At 39.8% G+C, this 8,013-nt stretch overlaps 2 long non-coding RNA genes across 2 annotated transcripts; both read left to right on the top strand.

The window, feature by feature from the left end:
• Positions 1 to 494: 494 nt before the first annotated feature.
• Positions 495 to 5,883, top strand: LOC121697705. The gene is made up of 3 exons (XR_006026526.1): positions 495 to 588; positions 746 to 845; positions 5,849 to 5,883. It is a non-coding gene; the product is annotated as an uncharacterized LOC121697705 (long non-coding RNA).
• Positions 5,884 to 6,001: 118 nt separating this feature from the next.
• Positions 6,002 to 6,778, top strand: LOC121697707. Its single transcript, XR_006026528.1, has 2 exons — positions 6,002 to 6,117; positions 6,494 to 6,778. It is a non-coding gene; the product is annotated as an uncharacterized LOC121697707 (long non-coding RNA).
• The last annotated feature ends 1,235 nt before the right edge of the window (positions 6,779 to 8,013 follow it).

The following is an 8,013-nucleotide window of genomic DNA, read 5'->3' as shown; positions in this document are numbered from 1 at the left end:
GTGGCAGTTCTCCCCTTATTAGACATTCTCTGATGTTAGCTAACCTAGCTATAACTTAGCCTACATTTATAGTGGCTGCTAATGACCATGCAGGCTAACGTGAACAGGGGGTCGACCTACCTCAATATGATGCCGACAAGTCAAGGGATCTTTAGTTTGTGAAGGGTGATGTATAGTGTTACATTAAGCCATCCTTACACCAAAAGACTTGACCAGATGTGGGTAAGATTATTGACAGATTGTAGTCTTTTGAGTAAAGCTTGAATGGGGGGCATTAGTTAAAAAACCCAAATCTTGTCAAAGTATTCTAGTGTATGGGTAGCATTAGGCAAAATATTCTTCATTTCATAGCCCTTATTTGGTTGTACCTGGCTTGTGCCAAGACATGTGTATATTTAAGATGCATGTGAGGCCAGTAGTGCTTCAGTGATGGTCTTTTCATGTTATGTGTATTTTGCAATTTATTAATCTTAATTTCCCTCTGTTCCCTGCTACCCTGAGAACACTGAGTGCATTCTGGAATATTCCAAATGTGTGTCACTTCCATACAAAAGAAGTTCCAATCCTGCAAGAGAGTTCACTCACCAGGTAGAGACAGACAGACACACACACACACACACACACACACACACACACACACGTAGAATAGCAAATAACATTATAATAGGTGTGCATGTGTTTGTGCCTGTTACTGTGTTTAGTTTATCCCCTTTTTTCATGTGTCTGTTTGTTGTTATGACTGTAGTGGGCTCCATCAACAGACCAGGGCAAAGTCAGTCTGTCCTGCTACTACTACATGCTACTTGACTATGTCTGGAAGCCATGGCTGCTGCCCTCAACATGCTGTAAGTGTTTGTTTGTGTGTTTTGAATAAGGGCTATGGGGTATGTCACTGTGCACACTCTAATTTGTTTGACAGATGTGCAATGTACAGTGGGCATCGCTTTTAAATGGCCACTTCAGTCGCGCATTACGAGGCGTGAAGCTTTAGTACCACTTTCAGCCACTGTGCGTCGCTCTGCCACTGTACATCGCTCTGTCAGTAGCCTGACTGCCGCCCCTTCTGAAAAAGCAGGAGGCTAGGCTACCTTTAAACGTAATTGTTACCGAGAGGAATCCCAGCCTAGGGAAAAATAAATCGTAATTAAACATTACCTCGATTAAGGCTACTTGGGTATGGCTTATGGCTTGACTACACGGTGGTAGCGAAAATCGAAATCTGCTTTTGATAGCCTACCGGTGCCGCTCCACAAAACGAAAAAATATCTTAATTTGCTGTCTATGTTATTGTCAGTGTTGGGGGTAACGCAACTACGCAAATCAAAACAGTGTCTTAATTTGCCCTACTTCTTGACTGCAATGTAGTCAATTGACTGCTTGACATGTCATTTTTTTTTTCTGTACAATAAACAAACATCTGCTTTATGCCGCAGAATTACATTCATATTTGGCTGACTGCAGACGCGCCACTTCCCTCCCCATATTCCAAGATTAAGATAGTAGCCTATACAAAAAGCACTACATACATGCAATTTGACAAAACACTGATCCTCATTTTGCGAATGCGAGGACGATATGAGCATGTTGCATTTAGTTAGATGTCCGAGTCACGCATAATGTTTGAAAACCACTGGCTCGTAATCACAATAATTTAACACACGACAGTTGGATAGCCTACTTCATCATGTCCCCATGCCTACATTTTTGTGAGTAGCATAGAGATCGTTAAAAACAATAAAGTATGGCTCTCCGTTTGGGACATCAAAAACGTATATTTTTAATAGACTACCGTCGAAGATGCTGACTTGCAAAAGCCTCGGGATAACACGTTATCTCCACTATCATCAGTCATGCCCCTTGATCAAAGTGGGGAATGAAATAAAAGTTTGAGAACCACTGGCTTAACAAGTTACCTGCAGTCCAGAACACAGAATCTGTTGCAATATTCTGATGATCGGCGATGATATCGGCAAATGTTTGTTTTCCAAAGTAAGAATTTCACTTCACCATGCACCTTCGACAATGAATAGCTCATTACACTTGTTACTGTTAAACGTAGTCTACCTGGTATCATTACAAACATTATTCTGTGTCCTAAAACTGGCATATTTTATGGCATTGTGTCATGTAAATTCGTTGCAAAATCTAGAGAAATGTGTGAGGTGGTCAGCGGGGGACAATTGAGACACACATTGGATTGTGTTATTACTTGAACATTCCACACTACGGAAGATGATGAATAACTGGGGCCGTAGGCTATTCACAAAGGCTTTTATCGTACTACTAGGAGTAGGCTACTCCTAAATCGCACTTAAAGATTTTAGCTTTGAGTTTTCTCTTAAAAGTTATTCACAAAGCCTTTCAGACAACTCCTAAACTAGGAGTGAGTCTTCGTGGCTATGGATGACGTCATTACTCATGCACGAGCTTGACTGAAGTGACCACCTTGATTGGCTGACGATTGTAACGCGGGAATTCCAAACACCTCTCTTCCGATGATGAGTGACAGGTGACAGGTCGGAGAATGCGTGCGCTACACAAGTAGTGCTAAGGACGGAAGATGATTAATAACTGAATAAAAAGGCCTAGCCTAAATGAATAAAGAGTAAGGCAAAACAAATAACCTAGTAGCCTAATGAAACATAGGCCTATGGATTGATGCAGTAGCCTACCTTTGCAACATTATTAAATTAATCGGTCACCATATGCCTAGGCTACGTTTGCAAAGAGGAGAACATTTTAATTGGATTCACAATGAAACGTTACATTTCATTTACATGTTAACAATGAGTAGTTTTGGTTGTTGTTGGTGGCGTTATTGCATCCCTTTTATGAATGCAAAATTGTTCCCTCGCGATTGGAAGCTCCTGTTGTGCATAGGCTACGCATTTCAAAACATCACAACGTAAAATGCCACAAAAAAGCTGTTTATGAATAGGTCTTAGTGAGTTAGGAGTCCTCTCGACTTAAGCTGTCCCAGACTTAGGTGCTACTTTTAGGTGTAAAATGCTTCGTGAATTACTTTTTGTGAAAAAATTAGGAGTCCTAAAGTTAGGAGTGACACGCCCATTATTTTTAGGAGTTGCTCCTAAATTCGCCAGTTAGGAGCTACTTTTAGCCTTAAAATTCTTTGTGAATACGGCCCCTGAATAAAAAGGCCTAGCCTAAATTAATCAAGGCAAAACAAATAGCCTATAGCCTAATGAAACATATGGATTGATGTAGTATCTTTGTAACATTATTAAATTATTCTGTTACTATGCCTACGTTTTCTAAAGAGAACATTTTAATTTGATTCACAATAATGTTACATTTAATTTACATGTTGACAATAATTAGCCTAGTTTTGGTTGTTGTTGGCGGCGTTATTGCATGTTATTTATGCCTACAATGCAAAATTGCTTCCTCACGATTGGAAGCTCCTGTAGCTGCATAGGATTTCAAAATACGGCAAAATGCCGCAGGTTTGTGAATAGGTCTGTGAGTAAGGAGTCCTCTTGACTTCTTTTAAGCTGTCAGAGGTGGGAAGGTGTGATTTGTTGGGGGCAGGGCCGGATTAACTGGGCACAAATGTCTGATGGCCCCCCTTCCCCCCAGCCAACGTGAATCGGGTGGTTAGTTAATAGGCCTATCGTGAAGATTTTTCCTGCCATCTAGGACACGAGCGCATCTGTGAGGCCAAGCCTCACCAAGTAGCTTGTTTGTTTACAACTAACATTCCATTTAATTAAACTGCTTTATAGGCTATGCCAAAATAGTTTTCAACATTTTGAATATTAGTGTCGGGTGAATTGAAATGTTCTCAAAGTAGCCTTATGGCTGAAAGCTGCTTGGGATCCCCCCGTCAAGCAATATAACCATACAAACGCGCTTCCTGCACTCATTGTTTCAAAAGGAGTAATTGTGGCTTTGTCAGAACTGAAGAGCTGTGGACGGCACGGCACGGTATGCCCAATGAAAATAAATTAACGCAACGCAACACAACACAGACCCCGCTTCTCTCGCGTCAGTCACTGACATGAACGAAACACAGAACCCGCTTCTCTCACGGCAGTCACTGACAGTAACCTAGAATAAATGCATGGGGAAAATCACTTCCCCATGACAAAGACATCATAAAACACTGAAAGTTAATATTTTGTCACTAGCAACATACATCTGTCCTTTGTCAAATGTATTATGTTCCAAGTAGCCTATGCGTAATTCTGCGTCATAAAGTTGAACAAATACATTTGCTTATTTCACAGAAAAATATAAATAGCCAGTTAGGGTCTACAGTGCAGAGTTGGTAAGTTATGGTAGGCCAACATGCAGTGAACATACAAACAGGGGAAATTCTTTCTCTTGTAGCTGAGTAGCCTCAGGTGCGCACGTAGACATAAGGCCGAACATGCAAGCGCCAATGAATCGTGCTCTCACGACAATCACGCAGTTAAACTTAAATAGGTTAACATCACTCTAAGTTCGCCTTCAAGCAAGGAAAACGATGATTTGAAGACATCTGTTTCGTTGGAAGGGCAAGGGGTAGCAACAGGGCAACACAGAGACAGGCCCCATGGCAGGGCTGTTATGAGAGTATTAAAATATGGGATATTCTACGGGAAAACATTAAAACGGCAAGACAGCGGGGGAAAGTTAAAATACGTGATAAACACGGAAAAAGTTGGCATGCATTGTTTCGGTCCCCGTGCACAGGGATTATTTGTCATATTATTAATCACATATGATTATTTGTGAAATTGTGCAAACAGGCGTAACACATTTGAAAAGGAAGGACTGGTAGCATGCAAGCTCACGGGAAAGATTGATTTAAGAACGTTATCACAGTGTGTGGCTGTGGCGCGGGCGGAAGACAGCGACAATTGGCAGGGGAGGGTCATGTCTTTTTTAACAATTCTGTCGGAGGGTCATTGAACAATTTCTAGCAGGCAAGAGAGGGTCATGCAACTTGCAACTGAAGCACTCAAAATTCCTCCAGTGGCCCCTTCAATAAATAACGAAGATTGCTGCTGGGCTATATGTCTTGGTTCATGTCTGTTAACAACTCATTGCCGTCAAACGCATAGCCTATCTCGCGGTTGCATCCATTACAAACAAACATGCAATGTGAACGTCTGGGATTGGGGAGAGCACTAAATGCTCTACTGAATAAGCACAAAGTCAAACCTTTAAATGAAAAACACTCTTTAATAATAAAAAAAAATAAACCGCTAATGAAGTAAACTTGTGACCATCAAAAATCGTTTATCGCCTGTAACTCCGTGATAACAGGACGTAACAGGAAGGCATTTGGCTGAGCAACGGAGGTTAATATGCTCTATATTTTGTCCAAATGATGTCTGTCTATCATCGTTGCACTCGGAGAAAACCAGAATGTTTAATTTGTCCTGCGTTTCTTCTACGACTGCAAACGGGATTCACTCGCAGTTAACCAAATATTTCTTTATTAAGGCAGAGCAGGCATATATCTGGCTATTAAATTATTTCTAAACCAGTCTGCTAAAGTCTGTAGTGAAGTCTGTGTAGGGTTTTCCAGGCTCCATTTCTTTTTACGAGACTACCGGTTGTTTAGGTTGTTGCAGCGTCTCACTGGAAAAATACAAATTAAAGTCGCGTGATACCGCGTGATCCCACGCGCGGACCGCGAGTGAAGCTGGCCAAGTCGAAGCACTGCCCACTGTAATGCATTAATACAGACACTAATCATCATTATTGTAGCTTTTTATAATAGTCTTGAATTTTGAAGTTTAGCCATGTTTACCGTTATGTTGGTGGTAATGTAAATAATGTGTTTTTTGCCAAACTGATCATAATCATAATTTTGTTAAATCTTATTTTCTATTGACAGAAACTGAAACCCTCACAAATAAAGTCACAAATCAAAATTTTTGTTTGTACACCTGATTGACTTACCAACTTATTCTTTAATGCTTTGATTTTTATCTTAATCAACAATAACATAATGTATAGCAATTGTTGTTTTATTTTTTTAGGTTCCATCCAGTCCTGGAGCCAGAGGCTGGCACTGCACGTCAGATGGGGGAGGATCTATGTTAGGCATCAGAAAGGTGGTTTAAGCAAGAAGGCAAGAGCTTCTGCAGACAGTGTTGCAATTAGGTATGATACTTTTGGAAATTGATCTTAATGCCTTATTTTAAAAAAATGAGGAAAAATCCAGCTTTTAAGGACAACAATTTTTTTTGTGAATGAATGATGTATCGCAAATAAATAAGTGTTCCTTAAAGGTTGGATTTTTCCTCATTTTGTTTTTTTTTAATTAAGGCATTAAGATCAAATGATTTTTAAATGTATGTGTATGCTAAGGTTATGTAAACTTATGAGCACAACTGTAATACATATCTCTATTACTTCTAACTATTGCACCTGACTTCTAGGCTGCTATTGTGGGTTTGCTTTTATTTGTCACACAAGCTGAGTTAATTATATTCATGGACAGGGTCAATTGTAACATATGCTTTCTTTCTTTTTTTAGACACCTGATTTTTACTGCCAAAGGGACCATCAGAGCACCTCTACCTACCCTGCCAGACATCTATACCAGAAGAGTACGGACAAGGGCCCAAAATGTTTTAAAGGACATTTCACGCCCAGACCACGGACTGTTTAAACCATTGAGGTCAAGCAGAAGTCTCTGTTCTCACTTGAGGCAGGTTATTGAGAGGGGGCGAGTGTCACTGCGTAAGCCCCCTACTGCAGGCGAGAAAGCCATGTTGATTTGAATATTGATTGATAAATACAATAAAGGCCATGTAACACATTTTATTGCCTGTCGCATATGAATTTTCATGGTAAATAAGTCATTGGGAATTAGCAGGTGTAATTTAAAGTAAATAATGTAATTAAGTGTATGTAAAATTAATATGAAATATTATTTAAGTTAAAGTTGCACAATAAGCTCAGTGTTGGTTATGTAGGACTATCTCACGTTTAAAACCATTACATAAATCACATGATTAATTTAAAAACATTAAATATATGATATAAGTAATAAAGGCATAAAGCCTATGGAAAAGCAAATAAAGGCATACACATAAATGCCTGTGAAATTAGCTGTGCCTGGCAGTATATGCGTAGTTCCATGTTTGACATATCAGGGGGTATATGGGAACAAGAACAAGAGGTGTCCGGGGTCATATAAGTAGCTAATACTTGAAACATGGATCATATCAGGTGAGAATATGAAGTCTGGATATCTTGCATGTCGTCGCAGTCCCATTCAGGACTTTTGATATGCTCCTGATATGAGAATTGGCACTAAAATATCAGGAGCATATTAACCAATATACTACCTGATATTACACATATCAGGAAATATATCGCTATGAATATTCCCTGATTCAGAGCCTTTTCACCCAGGCAGTTCATTTGAATTCTGTTGGGATTTTAATCCAATTCAGCTTTTGATTTATACTGATAATCTTGATTGAATGAAAAGTAATCTTTTCAACACTGTTTAATCAACTCTGGCATAACGCAAAGACTTAAAAATTGGTCAATGGTGGTGACACAGTATGAGATTATGATAGCTGCAAAACATTAATCACCCCCTCACTGTGATCATTGATTCTGTGTGGTCGTTGCTGATCTAAAGTGTTAGATGAAGGAAGCGCATTGATCGCCCTAATCCCTCCAGGCAAACAGATCAGGGAGCTTTGGGCAGTGTTAAGTCTTAATAAATTTATATTGTAATGCCAGAGTGGTTTTAGGGTCCACTAATGATCCCCTGTGATAGATTTATTCATCAATAATTTATTCTGGGCAATTTGCGACAGTGAAACAGTTTTTGCATCCATTTCTAGGAATCCATTTGGTTTTGATTCATTTGTGGATAAAATTTTGTGTGTGTGTGTGTTTTTGTGGAGGCAATACAGAGGGCCCAAGTAAGGACACTGGAAGAGAGACTGGATAGGAGAGAGGGAAAAATTGAGAGATGCTGCTGGCTAGCAGTCTGACTGACTCCTGCCGTGCCAGGGAGACATTTGCAAGTGCATA

Source organism: Alosa sapidissima, chromosome 22, assembly GCF_018492685.1.
Source record: "Alosa sapidissima isolate fAloSap1 chromosome 22, fAloSap1.pri, whole genome shotgun sequence".
NCBI lineage: Eukaryota > Metazoa > Chordata > Actinopteri > Clupeiformes > Clupeidae > Alosa > Alosa sapidissima.
This window is presented reverse-complemented; position numbering and strand designations above follow the sequence as displayed.